The sequence below is a fragment of the Stegostoma tigrinum genome, chromosome 21 (genome assembly GCF_030684315.1).
Source record: "Stegostoma tigrinum isolate sSteTig4 chromosome 21, sSteTig4.hap1, whole genome shotgun sequence".
NCBI classification, from domain to species: Eukaryota; Metazoa; Chordata; class Chondrichthyes; order Orectolobiformes; family Stegostomatidae; genus Stegostoma; species Stegostoma tigrinum.
The window spans coordinates 9,404,494-9,420,478 of NC_081374.1; the positions used below are offsets into that span (position 1 = coordinate 9,404,494).

At 47.2% G+C, this 15,985-nt stretch overlaps 1 protein-coding gene and 1 non-coding gene across 4 annotated transcripts in view; one reads left to right on the plus strand and one right to left on the minus strand.

Moving 5' to 3' along the window:
• Window positions 1-3,547: 3,547 nt before the first annotated feature.
• LOC125463029 (U6 spliceosomal RNA) lies at window positions 3,548-3,653 on the minus strand. Its single transcript, XR_007249739.1, has one exon. It is a non-coding gene; the product is annotated as a U6 spliceosomal RNA (small nuclear RNA).
• Window positions 3,654-7,186: 3,533 nt separating this feature from the next.
• The window catches only part of LOC125462621 (leucine-rich repeat neuronal protein 2-like), a 202,257-nt gene continuing 193,458 nt past the window's right edge, over window positions 7,187-15,985 (plus strand). For 2 of the 3 annotated variants that reach the window (XM_048552834.2, XM_048552835.2), the window contains exon 1: window positions 7,187-7,483. The gene's annotated coding sequence lies outside the window, so the exon portion shown is untranslated. Of the gene's footprint in view, window positions 7,484-8,767; window positions 8,787-15,985 lie in introns of those variants that run through there. The other variant, XM_059653331.1, reaches the window with a different exon arrangement.

Consider the following 15,985-nt stretch of genomic DNA (forward strand, 5'->3'; position numbering starts at 1 on the left):
TTGATGGGAAATGTTCACCCTGAAGACCAGTTACTAGTGGTGTACCGCAAGGGTCGGTGTTGGGTCCACTGCTGTTTGTCATTTTTATAAATGACCTGGATGAGGGCGTAGAAGGATGGGTTAGTAAATTTGCAGACAACACTAAGGTCGGTGGAGTTGTGGATAGTGACGAAGGATGTTGAGGTTACAGAGAGACATAGATAAGCTGCAGAGCTGGGCTGAGAGGTGGCAAATGGAGTTTAATGCAGGCAAGTGTGAGGTGATGCACTTTGGTAGGAGTAACCAGAATGCAAAGTACTGGGCTAATGGTAAGATTTTTAGTAGTGTAGATGAGCAGAGAGATCTCGGTGTCCATGTACACAGATCCTTGAAAGTTGCCACCCAGGTTGACAGGGTTGTTCAGAAGGCATACAGTGGTTTAGCTTTTATTAATAGAGGGATTGAGTTCCGGAACCAAGAGGTTATGGTGAAGCTGTACAAAACTCTGGTGTGGCCGCACTTGGAGTATTGCGTACAGTTCTGGTCACCGCATTATAAGAAGGATGTGGAAGCTTTGGAAAGGGTGCAGAGGAGATTTACTAGGATGTTGCCTGGTATGGAAGGAAGGTCTTATGAGGAAAGGCTGAGGGACTTGAGACTGTTTTCGTTAGAGAGAAGAAGGTTGAGAGGTGACTTAATTGAGACATATAGGATAAGCAAAGGGTTAGATAGGGTGGATAGGGAGAGTTTTTTTTCCTAGGATGGTGACGGCGAGCATGAGGGGGCATAGCTTTAAATTGAGGGGTGAAAGATATAGGAGAGATGTCAGAGAGAGTTTCTTTACTCCGAGAGTAGTAAGGTTATGGAACGCTTTGCCTGTAACGGTAGTAGATTCGCCAACTTTAGGTACATTTAAGTCGTCATTGGACAAGCATATGGACGTACATGGAATAGTGTAGGTTAGAATAGGCTTCAGATTGGTATGACAGGTTGGCACAACATTGAGGGACGAAGGGCCTGTACTGTGCTGTAATGTTCTATGTTCTATGTTCTATGATGGGTCCTTCGCCGGTGGTGGCGAGGTGGTGGAGGAAGGGTGGCAGTGCATGTGTCATTACTGACCCAGTTCAGGACTCAAGATGCTCTTTCAGTTGTATCTTTTATCCTGTTTTCTCTCATTCTTAAACTATTCAAAATGGCATTGGATTGTGGCAACTCTATTTTACTGCATGATTTACTGTAAAAGATAAGTGACAATAAATAAATCATTCATCCATCATTCGGGCTTGCCCAACTTGGATGAGATGGAGAAGTAATCAAGAAACTTGCATTGTGAAAGTCTTGCCCGGGGTTAAACATTGCCAGGCTGGGGAACAAAAAAGATCAGAGGTTACTCAGCTTCTCCCGTATACCTGTTCTTACATCACATTCCTGCAATTTATTTTTCTTCAGCTGCATATCTGATGCCCTTTTCAAAGCCCTGATTCTATCTGTGTTCCAGGTTGCGAATTCCAAATCCAGATTTCAGTTCAGATGAAAGACTAAAGAACCATAACCTGCATGAGCCAAAGTAGGCCATTCAGTGAGATCATGGCTGATCTGATAATCCTCAGTTACATGTTCTTGTACATCACCCTTTATTCCCTTACTAATTAAAAAAATTGCCTATCTTGATTTTGAATTGACTTAATGGCCCAGCCTCAACAGGTAAAGAATCCCAAAGATTCATTACCATCTGAATGCAGAAATTACTTCCTTTCTCTGTCATAAATGTGCGATCCCTTGTTCTGAGATGATGCCCTCTAGCCCAAGAATCTCCCACTGGAGGAAACAACCTTTCTGAATCTATTGTGTCAAATCCCCTTACATTAAATAAGGCTGCCTCTCATTAATCTAAATTTCAATGAGTTCAGGCCAACCTACTTAATCTACCCTCATAAGAAATCCCTGTTTGATTACAGTCAGAAGTCATGTAACACCAGGGTATTGTCCCACAGGTTTATTTGAAATCACAAGTGTTTGGATCTTGTGTTTCCGGTTGGACTATAATCTGGTGTTGTGTGATTTCTGATTTTGTCCACCCAGTGGCACTTCCATATCATGTTTGTTTATTTAAAGTGGGTGAAACACTCAAGAGGTTCATGAAATGATTGGGACTTAAAGAGTTAGATTCTGAAAACAGATTACAGGATAAACTGGCACTCCCAAGAAAAAAGCAGATTGGGGAGTCTAATTGAAGCATTTAAGATGATTAAAGGAATTAGTAGGGCCGACATGGCGAAAAATTTCCACTGGGCCAGGGATTCAGGCTGCATATCTTAAAATTAGAACTAGCCTTTATAGAGGTAATCTCAAGGAGATATGGCTTAATTGAATGGCAATGGAAGTCTGAGGGGCTGAATGGCCTGATCTCCTTCCTATTTTCTATTGAGCCTGGCTGTACAGAGGCCACGACTATTTCCAGGTGCTAAAACCATGGCAGATGGATGTTTTTGTGTACATTTATTTTATTTTAAGATAATAATGCCAGTTTCTCTGACAGAAAATGGTTCCTAAACAGTTGTACAAATCTGAATAAATGCAAGTAAAATGGTAGCTAAAACAATGAGGCTTTTATTCTGTTCAGAGAGCTTCCCTGAGACCTTTGGAGGTAAAGATAGAAATCATAACTGCTGCTGTACCTGGAACAAAAGTGTTGGAAACACATGGCATGTTAGAGGAATGATCTCATTCCTCTTTCAAATAATTAAGGACTGACCTACATTTCAATCCCGATGCCTTTTGCTTTTATGGCTTAATTTTGTTGAATTTGTTTGATCACTTGGAGCCGGTGCTACTTCATCTCATTCTTCTGCTTGAATCTTCATCAGTGACTGTTCAAACACCAGCTTTGGTTCAGCTGGTAACATGTTGATCTGTTAGAGCTACTGATTTTCACATGAAATACTTTGGTCAGTCATGCTTCCATAACTGTGAAGATCAGGGGGAGCTGAAACATTGATAAATTTTAAAGTCTTATTAAAAGATTAATGCCAAGAGATGCTAGCCAGAACCGTTGGAAATAGTCATTTGGCAGCCACGGACATGCAGATGCAGTGGCTTACTGATAATGTCATTGTGCTAGTATTTCAGAAGCCCAGTGCATTATTCTGGGGACATGAGTTCAAATCCTAACATGGCAGGTGATGAAATTTGAATTTGATTAAAAATAAGATTCTGGAATTTAGGAAAAAAATCTGGTCTAGTTCCTCCATATAATAACTTGTAATTTTTTAAAAAACTTAACCAGTTTTGCTAACCAACCTGTTCAGAGACATTATTACACTGTTCAGGAGCAGCTGGGTCTTAAACCGCGGCCTTGCAGTCTAAGGGGAAGGACACTGTGTCACAAGAGGGCCCTCATTTCTTTTTTTCCCTGACAATGGATTTATGGCCATCATTAGACTCTTAATTCCAGTCTTCTAACAAATTAAAAGTCAACCATTTGCCACGGCATGATTCGAAAACAAGCTCCACCTGTGTGTCTGGATTATTAGTCTAGTGATAATACCAGTACGCCATCGTCTCCGCCAATATGGACCCCTTCACAAATCTGTGAGTCATCCTTGTGCAGGAGTCGTGCTAATCTTCTCTGGATCTTTGTAATTTTTGTTGATGAGCTGCCAAGATTGTTCCATGTGAAAAGACCATCTGTTGCATTGATGGCCTCATGAGAAGGAAATCCTAACGTGGCCTAGCTGACATGTTCCTACAGAACACCAGTGCTTTTTTTTACTCTTAACTGCCTTTTTGGCAATTAGTGTGGAAGATAACTGATAGCCGAGCCAGTGACATGGGCATCTCAGGAAATAATACAAAAACTTGAGTATTTCAGGAAAGGTACATTCTTTTGAGTCTTCCCATTTTGCAATAACTGAGAAAATTCGTAAGAATGAACACAGCAGGCCAAGCAGGAAGGCTGACTTTTCGGGCCTAGACCCTTCTTCAGAAATGGGGGAAGGGAAGGGCATTCTGAAATAAATAGGGAGAGAGGTGGATGCAGATAGAAGATGGAGAGAGGAGAAGTAGGTGGAGAGGAGACAGACAGGTCAAAGAGGCGAGGGTGAAGCCAGTAAAGGTGAGTGTAGGTGGGGAGTTACGGAGGGGTAGGTCAGCCCAGGGAGGGCGGACAGGTCAAAGGGGTGGGATGAGGTTAGTAGATAGGAGATGGGGGCAGGGCTTGAGGTGGGGGGAGGTAATAGGTGGGAGGAAGGACAGGTTAAGGAGGCGGGGACAAGCTGGGCTGGTTTTGGGATGTAGTTGGGGGAGGGGAGATTTTGAAGCTTGTGAAGTCCACATTGATACCCTTGGGCTGCAGGGTTCCCAAGTGAAATATGAGATGTTGTTCCTGAAAACTTCAGGTGGCATCATTGTGGCACTGCAGGAGGCCCAGGACGGGCATGTCATCTAAGGAGTGGGAGGAGGAGTTGAAATGTTCGTGACTGGGAGGTGCAGTTGTTTAGTGCAAACCAAGCATAGGCGTTCCGCAAAGCGGTCCCCAAGCCTCTGCTTGGTTTCCCCGATGTAGAGGAGGCCACATCTGGAACAGCAGAAACAGTATACTATATTAGCAGATGTGCAGGTGAACATCTGTTTGATGTGGAAGGTGTTATGGGGCCTGGGATAGGGGTGAGGGGGTAGGTGTAGGGGCAGGTGTTGCACTTCCTGCAGTCGCAGGGAAAAGTGCTGGGGGAGGTGGGGCTGGAGGGGAGTGTGGAGCGGACAAGCGAGTCACGGAGAGAGTGGTCCCTCCGGAAGGCAGATAAGAATGGAGCGAGAAAAACGTCCATTTTTATTTATTGTCCATCGCTTAGTACCCAAATGGCTGTTAAGGATGAACTATAATGCTGTAGGCAAGGAGTCACATACAGACCAGGCAAAGATCCCCGAAAGGCATTTATGAACCAGGTGGGATTTTACAACAACAATTAGAATAACTATTTTTTAAATTTTAGAGTTTATTGAATTCAGATTGCACCAGCTTTCAGGTCCCAAGGACACTGGCCTCCGTCATTCTTGCCAATCCAGTGACATTGCCATTACACTGTGTCTCCAGACCATGCCACCAGAATATCTCTTTGCTGTTGTTATAAAGATGCAGATATACGGTTGTCTTGATGGCAGGAATATCATCAAAATCTGAATCAACAATTTACTGCGCATATCTGTTTAATTTGCTCAGGGGAGGGATTTGTGATTACTTCTGGTCCCCAGACTCCCAATCAATCTCTCTCTCTCCCCTCACCATCTGCATTCCTCCACCTCTCCCTCCCTCCAGGTTTCCCATTCCAGTCCCATCCATCATTTATTCTCACTCACCTTTTCCACCTTCCCTCTGGCTCTCATTCACACTATAGGTCTTCCCTTTTGCCCCAATAGCCTCTTCTCCCATCGCCTTCCCCTGCCACTTTCCTCTCCTCTGTCCCCCTTTCTGCACCTTCAAACTCCCTCCATCCACTCCCTCTTTCCTGACATCACATCCTCCCTGCCCCTCTCTCCCTCACTCATTCTCTTCCTCGCTCTGCCTTTCCACTTCCCTACCTTTCTTTTCAGTCTTTGCCCTCCTCCCACCTTCATTCTCTGCACCTCTCTTACCCCATTCCCCACATTACCCCTTCCCTCCCCACTTACTACCCCTTACTCCACATCTACTCCCCTACACCTCTTCCACCTCCCAATCCCAGCCTCCTCCTCCCTTGCCTGCATTTCTCTGCTCTCTGCCTCCAAACTATCTCTATCCCCAGTCCTACTCTTCTTCTCTTCAGCTCCCTTTCCTGCCTCTCCCTCTATCCTACCTTCCTCCCTCCCCTTTCATCCCCTCCCTCCATCTTCTCTCACTATTCTTCTTTCTTGCCCCTGCTCCCTTCGCTTCTCCATCCCTTCCTCCCTACTCTCCTCCTCCTACATTTGTCATCACTCTCCCAGCCTCCCCTGAACTCCTTCCCTCCCCGTCCCTCACTCACTCTTCTCTTCCACTCATCATCCCTCTTCACTCCATCCTCTTTCCCTATTTCCTTTCCCCTTGATACCTATAATTCCTCCCACTTTCCCTTCCCTCTTCAATCTCCATCCATATACTCTCCCTCACCTTCTTTCCCTCCTTTCTCCTTCTGTATCCTTCCTTTCCACTCCCTATATTCCTCCTTGCCCTCTCCACTCTGTTTCCCCTCTCTTTGCCCTCCTATTTCAGTTCCTCCCTATTCTACCCATCCTCTTTCCCTAACTCGTCCCTCCTCTCTCCTCCCTCCTCCTTTCCCCTTACCATCCTCCATTCACATCTTCCCTTCCCACCCTTCCCTCTTCCCCCTTACCTTTCCCTCCCCTATTCCCATCCCTCCTTCTCCCTTCCCCTTCTCTCAATCCGCATTTTCAACGTCTTCTCCATCCCTTACCCTCCTCCTACATCCCTTTCCCTCATCCATTCTTCCAATATGTCCCTCCCTCCCATGCCCCTCGCTTCCCCTCTTCCTCTCCATTCCTCCTGACTCCTGTTCCCTCTCCCTCCCTTCCCCTCCTGTTCATCACTTTCCCTCTTCCTCCTTCTCTCCATTCTTCCCTACTTCTCTCCGATTGCAAAGTCCTCCATCCTACCATCCTCCCCATCCCCTCTTCCTCCATCCCTCTGTCCTACCCCATCCCCTCATCCTCCATCCCTCTGTCCTCCCGAAAACCCTCCTCCCCATTCTTTCCTCCCCATCCCTCCCTCCTCCTCCGTCCTCCTGGTCCCCCCTCCCCAACTCCTCCTCCTCATCCCCTCCTCCTCATCCCCTCCTCCCAATCCCTCCCTCCCCATCCCCTCCTCCCTGATTGCCTCCTCCCCATTCCCTCCGTCCTCCCCATCCCCTCCTCTTCCTCCTCCCCATCCCCTCCTCCTCCATCCCTCCCTCTTCCTCCCCCCCACCCTCCTCCTCCATCCCTCCCTCTTCCTCCCCATCCCCTCCTCCTCCATCCCTCCGACCTCCTGATCGCCTCCTTCCCTCCTCCTGGTTGTGATCTGCAAAGGACCCGTAGACACAGCCAATGGGGGCTGCTTTGCAGTGACAGCCCCTTTGCCTGGAGCAGCCTATGGGCTGTGGGCTGTGGGCAGTGAGGGCGGGGGCTGGGGGGGGAACGTTGAGAGCTGCAGCTCACTGCCTGACTCAGAGACACTAAATGAGAGAGAGAGAGAGATAGAGATAGAGAGAGAAACTGAGTAGGCGAGGGGCTGGGAGGCGAGGGGAACGCTGCAGACACTCAGCTCGCTACTGAGTCAGGGGGAGGGAGGGAAGGAGGAGAGACAGCGCGGAAAAGAAGGGCAGATGAATCCTGGAACCAGTGAGGCTTAAATCTGAAGGATGGTCAGAATAATTCGTCACTGTGTGGGAGAAAACAGCAGAGTGTTGTGAAGGTTCCGGGATCTGGACTGCGATCCAGCGTGAGGAATGGCTAAGGAGAAGCCTGGACCTGAGCTCTGAGCAAATCCACGGTGAGTGTCCTGGAAAACATAATGTGTCGGGGGCGTTCTGAATCATTGTCGAGAGCCCAGAAACGGGCAAGGGGAAATAATCTAGGGAAGAAACAAATATTTTTTTTGTGTATCAGATTGGAACAAGTGTGTGAGCGTTCAATGATTTGAGGAGGGTTTGGGAAGCGATAGGGGACTAATCAAAACGTTTTAACAAAAGTGGGTTTGAGGGGCAGTTTAGCCCCGTTGGAAATGAATCCATTCACATCTGACGGAGCGTTTTCATTGCAGTGCAGGAAGGTCTAAATAGCCAGCTGATGTCCACTAGGTTCAGTGCAATCCTTCTGCAGTTTTCTCAGCCTTCAGTGTACCATTTAGCTCTGTCAGCCCAGGCTGTCACTGAACAACGCTGCAGGAATTGCGAGGTCAAAAGAACACGTCTGTCTCTCTCTCTCTCCTCCATCTCTTACGGGACAAACACGCGAAGGGTTCCCTGAGTCAGATGTAACGGTAACATAATTATGTATCACAGAGAAGAGAGAACAACTCTCGGAAGAGGAACCCATGGCTTGTAACAATTTTGGGATCTTGTGAAACAGTCTGCTGTGCTGTGCCCTGGTGGTCTGTCTGAAGAAAATTTAAATCTTTGCAAGGTGCAACAAGGAGGGGCGGTCTCGGGAGCTTATAGTTAGGGCAAGGGAAGTGGGAGGGAGTGATGTGCAAATCTTAGCTTTTTCAAATGCAACGTTAGTCTTAATTAAGTTGTTTTAGTTTTGACTGTCGTGGTTTACTATCCACATAGCGTGTGACTATGATATTCCTGAGCTTGTGCGGTCTGAGGCTGGGTTCTTTGGCTATGTAGGTGTCTCCAGGACAGAGCGTCCGCATTCACTGATAAATTGCTGTGTGGATGGATATGGGCACTTGCAGTGTGTGGGTGTGGGTGGTGTTTATGTGTGTGTGTGCGTTTGTGTGTGTGTGTGTGGGTGGGTGGGTGTTTGCGAAAGCTGGTGTGCGGGTGTGTATTCGTGTTTGTGTGTGTTTGTGAGAGAGAGAGGGGGGATGTTGGAGTTCCCCTGCTGTGTGCGCAAGATTATCTGCTGCTCAGTGAGTGTGCGACCAATGTGGTGACTTCGTGTGTGGGCAGCACATGCACATGGTGTGTCAGTGCCTGGGTGTGTCAGTGTAGTGTCAGCGTGTGGTGCGTGCATGGGTGCCTGACTTTGGGAGTCTGACTGCATATATAGCCTCCCATGTCCTGAGCTGTGGAAGCCCCTCCATCCGAAAGGATGAAGGAAACAGATTCAGAAGTAACTTTCAAAAGGTAATTATGTTCATTCTGGGGGGGGGGGGGGGGGGGGGAGAGAAGAAACAGTAGGACTAGGTGTGGGAAAGAGGGGGGACTAATTCTGCAAACAGCTACTCTTTGGTTTGGTGGGTCGGCTGGCCTCCTGCTCTGTATCATTCTACACGCATGTTAGCCTGTCCCTGTGGCCAGTTCTGTGAGCGCAGTTGTGTGTACATTTTTCATGTGTGTGCAAATGCGCAAGGCTTACATTAACAGTGGGTCCCATATGGGTACGTTGCCAACTGTATGTAGCTATTGGCCTATGTGGCGTACATTCGTACACTTTACACACACACACACACACACACACACACACACACACACAAATATATCTGCTTGTTATTGTAAACATTTATATACTAAATGTGCAGGTCTATAGGTTAAGGTGTATATGGATACTTGTATCTATCGGTGTGTCCCAAAATGTTCGTGTTCGGGTATCTGTGTACATGTCGTCTGCACATACTTCTGTGGATTTGCTAGTGTGTGTCTTTTTGTGCATTTGTGTTTGCTTAATAACTTGTGTTAATCCGTGTTAAAATATTGCAGCGAGGATTGTTCTCTCCGAGCTAAAGTTAGTGAAAGGTCTCCCCAGCAAACAATGACAATATTGGGGTTTTGTATCAAAAGTGAAGTTGAATGTGAATTAAATTGGTACTGAATATGGTGAAGCCAAGATGGTAACAATAAGGAAAAAGAGAGGTCTGGTATTTGAGACTATCCTCATTAGCCTCAACGATCCACAGCGTTTCAGAAGCAAATAAGTATTTTGTTTTCAGTTGTAGCCGCTGGTTTGATGCGTGGCTGCCATTAACAAAATAGACAAGGCAGATCACCTCCTTCTCGGGCAACTAGGGATGGGCAATATATGCCCATTTTTGAAGAAGGGTCCAGGTCCGAAACGTCAGCTTTCCTTCTCCTCTGGTGCTGCTTGGTCTGCTGTATTCATCCAGCTCCACACTTTGTTATCTCAGATTCTCCAGCGTCGGCAGTTCTTACTATCTCGGTGACACGCACTTCTTTTTTAGTTTTTTTTAAATATACCCCAAAACATAAAGTTACACCAAACAAACAGGATGTTGCAAAACTTCAGCAGGTCTGGCATCAATGGAGAGAGAAACAGTTAACACTGTGAGTCTGGTCTTCTTTCTTCAGAATAGTTGCTTTTCGAACGGTTGTAGAATAGCTATATAAATGTTGTACTGAGGGACCTCTACGCTGTTAAAGATGTGTTCTTCTGGAGGGTCAGCTAGGATTAAGACCACCCTCACAGGTGGAATTTAAAGGTCACATGGCGACCAGGGTAATTATCCCGAATCTCCAGGCCAATATTTATTCCTCAATGAGCGACACAAAAACAGGTTCCCTTGTCAGGATGGCATTTTTGTTTACGGGAGCCTTGCTGTGTGCAAAGTCTTAATAGCTGCAGTGACTACACTTCGAACAGTATTTAATTAGCTGTAAAGCACTTTGGGATGCCCTGACGCCTTGTGGAAGCGGCTATATAAACAAATTAAAACGGAATGTGCTAAAGAAACTCAGCACGTCGAGCAGCATCTGTGGAGAGAGAAACAGTTAACATTCCAAGTCCGAAATGGCTCGTCTGCAGAATTTGTATCATAGCAGCTTCTATGTAAATACATGTTATTCCATATGAGTGGAACCTACGTGAGTGCTTAGGGAAAAAGAGACTTCGGGAGAAAATACTACGAGTGATAATGCTCACTAGCATCTTTCTGTGGATCCAGGTACCTGGTTTGCGATGTGTGTTGTAGTGGGAAGGGAAATATAATGTTGTATTGATCCTGTGTGTTTGAGATCTTTATATCTGTGTACTGAAGGGAGCGCAGATGTTTATCTCTGCATAATGATGTGTGGGATGGTGTGTTTGCACACTTGCTTAACAAACATCTCCTCACTTCAATAGGCTAATCTCAGCGTTCTCTCCTCCCAGTACCACACTTGAAGAATTATAGCGTTGCGGTTGTGACGGAAACTATGTGGCTGTTTGTTTTTAATAAGCTCGTTTTGCTTTTGCCAACTGATTTCGTAAAAAGCCTTCAAGTTATGTCTTTATCTAATACGTGCTGTTGCATGACGGTGACATTTTATTTGCTGTACAAAGATAAAATCAGTTGTTCAAACTTATATATAAGCCCCTAACCTCTTGGGGCCGTATTTATCGGAAAACTCTTTGAATCAGTTACCATGTCACCAACTAAGTAACTTGTTTTCCCTCCAATGCTCTCTACTATTCAGGTAATGAAGTGAGGGATTGCTATCTCAAGTAGCCATTCTAATAAGGCTGCGAGCACTTAACACTTTTTGCAATGTCATCTTGATTATTTTGTCTTGTTCAAAGACCCATCAAGGACTATGTCCCCTGAGTCTTGCCTTGTGCCAGCTGTAGTTCAGTAGACATCCGCTTTTGAGTCAGAGCATTGTGAGCCCAAATCCAGCTCTCAGTAAAGCTAAGCAAAAAAACAGTCAAGGCTAACATTTCAGTGAAGGATCAGTGCACAGTCGGAGTTAGTTTTTCGGAAGTATTACTAAAGCAAGTAAGTTTTCGTCCCAATCGGGTGATCACAAAAAAAATCCCGTGGCAGTAATGCAGAGGGCAGGAGGAATTCTTCCTGCTGTTCCTGACCAATACTTAGCCATCAACTAATTTCACCAAATAATTAAAACAGATTTTCGGATCAGCAGTAGGTGACTGCTTGCAATTTAGTTACTCCACTTTACAGCAAATTTTAAACTTCTTCCTTCTTGGGATATGGACAAGGCCAACGCTTACTATTCATTCCTAATTCTTATCGAAAAGACAGACAGGAACCGTGTTTGGTCACTACAACTTGATGGTCCATCTTTTTTTAAATTCGATCATGGGTCACAGGAATTGCTGGGCAGCATTTATTGCCCATCCATAACGACCAAGAGGGCAGTTAAGAGTCAACCACATTGCTGTGCGTCTAGAGTCACATGTAGGCCAGACCAGGGAAGGATGGCAGTTTCCTTCCCGAAAGAACATTAGTGAGCCAGATGACCTTTTTCCCCAACAGTGGTTTCGTGATCATTGTTGGACTCGTAATTTCAGTTTTTCTTAAAAAAAAATTCCCTTGCCTTTGTATTCCAGCATCTTCCACGACAGGATTTGAACCCATGTCCCCTGGATTAATAGCGCAGTGATAATGCGACTAGGCTAACCCCTCCCGGCGTGGGTGGGAAACGAGTCTGACGTTAAGAAGGGGACACCAGGAATTTTAACTCGGAGCTGAAGGATAAAATTGTTGGTACTTTTCCCAGTCAGGATGACATCTGACGTGATATTTCTACGTACCTGCTAACTTTGTCTGAGCTGGTGGGTTTGGGAGGTACTGTTGTAGAATCCTCAGTTGTTTCTTCGGGGTATTCCACACACAGCAAACCAGAGAGGTGACCAGCAAGTGTGCCAAATGGAAAATGCAGCTGGTCTACTACAGTATGGTTTTCCGGGCTTAGGCTTGAGCTATGCAATGGAGCAATGTATAGGAAACTTTCCACTTCTGTTTGTTCAGGCTGTATTCCTGCTCGACACTGATGCTAGAGACAAAAAAAGTAGCAAAGTACTCCATTTCTCAAAAGTCCACCTCACATTCTTCAACATTCACCATTTCATTCTGCCCAGCTCCTCCCCAGTTCAACATCTTGCCCTGGTTCCCAGGTGATAAACAGATTATCTCCAGCAATCCAAACCAATTGCTCCAAAACAATTCCACTTTCCATAGAAGATAACAGAGTGTGGAGCTGGATGAACACAGCAGGCCCAGCAGCATCTCAGGAGCACAAAAGCTGACGTTTCGGGCCTAGACCCTTCATCAGAGAAGGGGGAGAGGGAGAGGGTTCTGAAATAAATAGGGAGAGAAGGAGAGGCTGATCGAAGATGGATAGAGGAGAAGTTAGCTGGGGAGGTAGGGAGGGGATAGGTCAGTCCGGGGAAGACGGACAGGTCAAGGAGGCTGGATGAGGTTAGTAGGTAGGAGATGGAGGTGCAGCTTGAGGTGGGAGGAAGGGATGGGTGAGAGGAAGAACAGGTTAGGGAAGCAGAGACAGGCTGGGCTGGTTTTGGGATGCAGTTGGGGGAGGGGAAGAACTGGGCTGGTTTTGGGATGCAGTGGGGGGAGGGGAAGAACTGGGCTGGTTTTGGGATGCGGTGAGGGAAGGGGAGATTTTGAAGCTGGTGAAGTCCACATTGATACAATTGGGCTGCAGGGTTCCCAAGCGGAATATGAGTTGCTGTTACTGCAACCTTCGGGTGGCATCATTGTGGCACTGCAGGAGGCCCATGATGGACATGTCGTCTGAGGAATGGGAGGGGGAATTAAAATGGTTGGCAACTGGGAGGTTGCAGTTGTTTATTGCGAACCGAGCGGAGATGTTCTGCAAAGCCCCAAGCCTTCGTTTGGTTTCCCCAATGTAGAGGAAGCCACACCGGGTACAATGGATACAATATACCACATTGGCAGAGGTGCAGGTGAACATTTGCTTGATATGGAAGGCCATCTTGGGGCCTGGGATGGGGGGGAGGAGCATCCCAAAACCAGCCCAGCTCGTCCCCTCCCCCCACTGCATCCCAAAACCAGACCAGCCTGTCACCACTTCCCTAACCTGTTTTTCCTCTCACCCATCCCTTCCTCCCACCCCAAGCCGCACCTCCATCTCCTACCTACTAACCTCATCCCGTCCCCTTGACCTGTCCGTCTTCCCTGGACTGACCTATCCCCTCCCTACCTCCTCACCTATACTCTCCTGTCCACCTATCTTCTTTTCTCTCCATCTTCGGTCCGCCTCCCTCTCTCTCCCTATTTATTCCAGTTCCCTCTCCCCATCCTCCTCTCTGATGAAGGGTCTTGGCCCGAAACATCAGCTCTTGTGCTCCTGGGAATTGAGCCCAGCCCTCCTGACCCAGAGGCATGGTCACTGCGCCACCAGATATTTTCTAATCAACCTGTTCACACAGGTAATGACTCACCTCTGGATTGCATGGATGTTGAATTCAGGTCTCCGGGGGTTGCAACACTGCCACTTTTGGTAAATTTTCATTGAAGATAACTTAGAATCCCTACAGTGCAAGAAGCAGCCATTCCGCTCAGTATCCCATCCCTCTAGCCTGTACATCCCTAAGCATGGCAAATTCATCTCACCTGCACATCTTTGGACTGTGGGAGGTAAGCCCATGCAGACACTGGGAGAATGTGGAATTGAACCCAGGACCCTGGTGCTCTGAGGCAGCAGGTCTAACCACTGAGCCACCATGCTACCCTTATCAGTTATCCCACAGTGTGATTCAAACCCACCTCCCCATATCATTGACCTGGTGTTCAGAATTATTGATCCAATGACATGGCCACTGCACTTCTGTTTCAAATTTTTTTAACCTCATTTCACGACTAAGCAATTACTGGGATCTCAACTCATACCCCCATAAACATCAGAGCCTGGGGTTATGGGTGACTGCACACTGTCATCGCCTTCCCTTTTTCATGCGTTCTTGGTAGATATTTCCCAATCGCACTGTCCAAAGCTGTTAGAACCCGCACCTCTGGAAAGGGTGGGATTTGAACCTGGGCCTCCTGGTTAACTGTTAGGGACAGGGCCGCTGCACCACAAGAATTCTAATACTCTTGGCACTGCAGTGATACTTAATGTGCTCATCCTCTGCCCCTTCCCCGATTGAGGAAATGTGAGACTGCACTCAGCCGTTCTCTCAGAGTGGCCTGCAGTCTCTGTGTCAGGAGCACCAGGGGCTATTGCGCTGCGTTGCGTGATATGTTTGCAATCCACGTAACTCTGTGTTGGAGGTTCTTTTAACATCTGAATTAGGGATAGTCTTTCTTTTCTCTTTTCAGGAAACGCGTTTGGTGCCAATTGCTGTTGTCATGTGCTTGAATGTGTTCCAGTAATTATGATTGTAATCAACCTCGCAGGCGACCTGATGTTTTTTTGCTAACTGTACAGAGTGTCAGTGATGCCCCTGGCAGCGAGAATCTAACCGTCCAGGCATTCATTTCATTACTGTAATCGCAAACAAAAAAAAGTTTTGTAAATCCAACCCAAGGCATGTTTGAAGTTAAGTAGCGTTACTGTATTCCCTTCACGCCTGAGCTCTTCAAAACTGCTCTGTCTTGGTGTTTTGCGGCCAGACTACACTGCATGCCGTCTAAAGCGAGGTCCTCTCCTGCCTTAATGATTCTGAGATGCGAACTGCAAATGAGAACGCTGTTGCCATTTGGCTGGCCCTCTGCCGGGAAGCGTGTGAGAGAGAAGAGCAGTTGGTTGAGATTGAGGGCCAGCGCCTGCTTTACTGGGACTGCACCTGTTCAGATGCTCCTCCTTTTTTCCACCTTTTCCATCCAAACCCCGCCCTCTCCCGCCATACACACTCATTCTCTCTCTCACACTGACACACACAAATTCACATGCAAACATCCATTCACACTCACTGTCACTCACACTTACACACACACATACTCACACTCACATTCACACTTCCACACACTCACTCCCACATTCGCACACTCTCACTCCCACATTCCCACACTCTCACTTGTCTCACTCATCTCCCACTCTCCCACACTCGCTCTCCCACACTCGCTCTCCCACACTCATTCACTCCCCCCTCATTCACTCCCACCCTCATTCACTCCCCCTCATTCACTCCCACCCTCATTCACTCCCACCCTCATTCACTCCCACCCTCATTCACTCCCCCCATTCACTCCCCCCCTCATTCACTCCCCCCATTCACTCCCCCCCCATTCACTCCCACCCTCATTCACTCCCACCCTCATTCACTCCCCCCATTCACTACTCCCCCCATTCACTCCCCCCTCATTCACTCCCATCCTCATTCACTCCCCCTCATTCACTCCCCCCTCATTCACTCCCACCCTCATTCACTCCCCCCATTCACTCCCCCCTCATTCACTCCCACCCTCATTCACTCCCACCCTCATTCACTCCCCCCATTCACTCCCCCCCTCATTCACTCCCACCCTCATTCACTCCCACCCTCATTCACTCCCCCCTCATTCACTCCCCCCTCATTCACTCCCCCCATTCACTCCCCCCCTCATTCACTCCCCCATTCACTCCCCCCATTCACTCCCACGCTCATTCACTCCCACACTCACACTCAT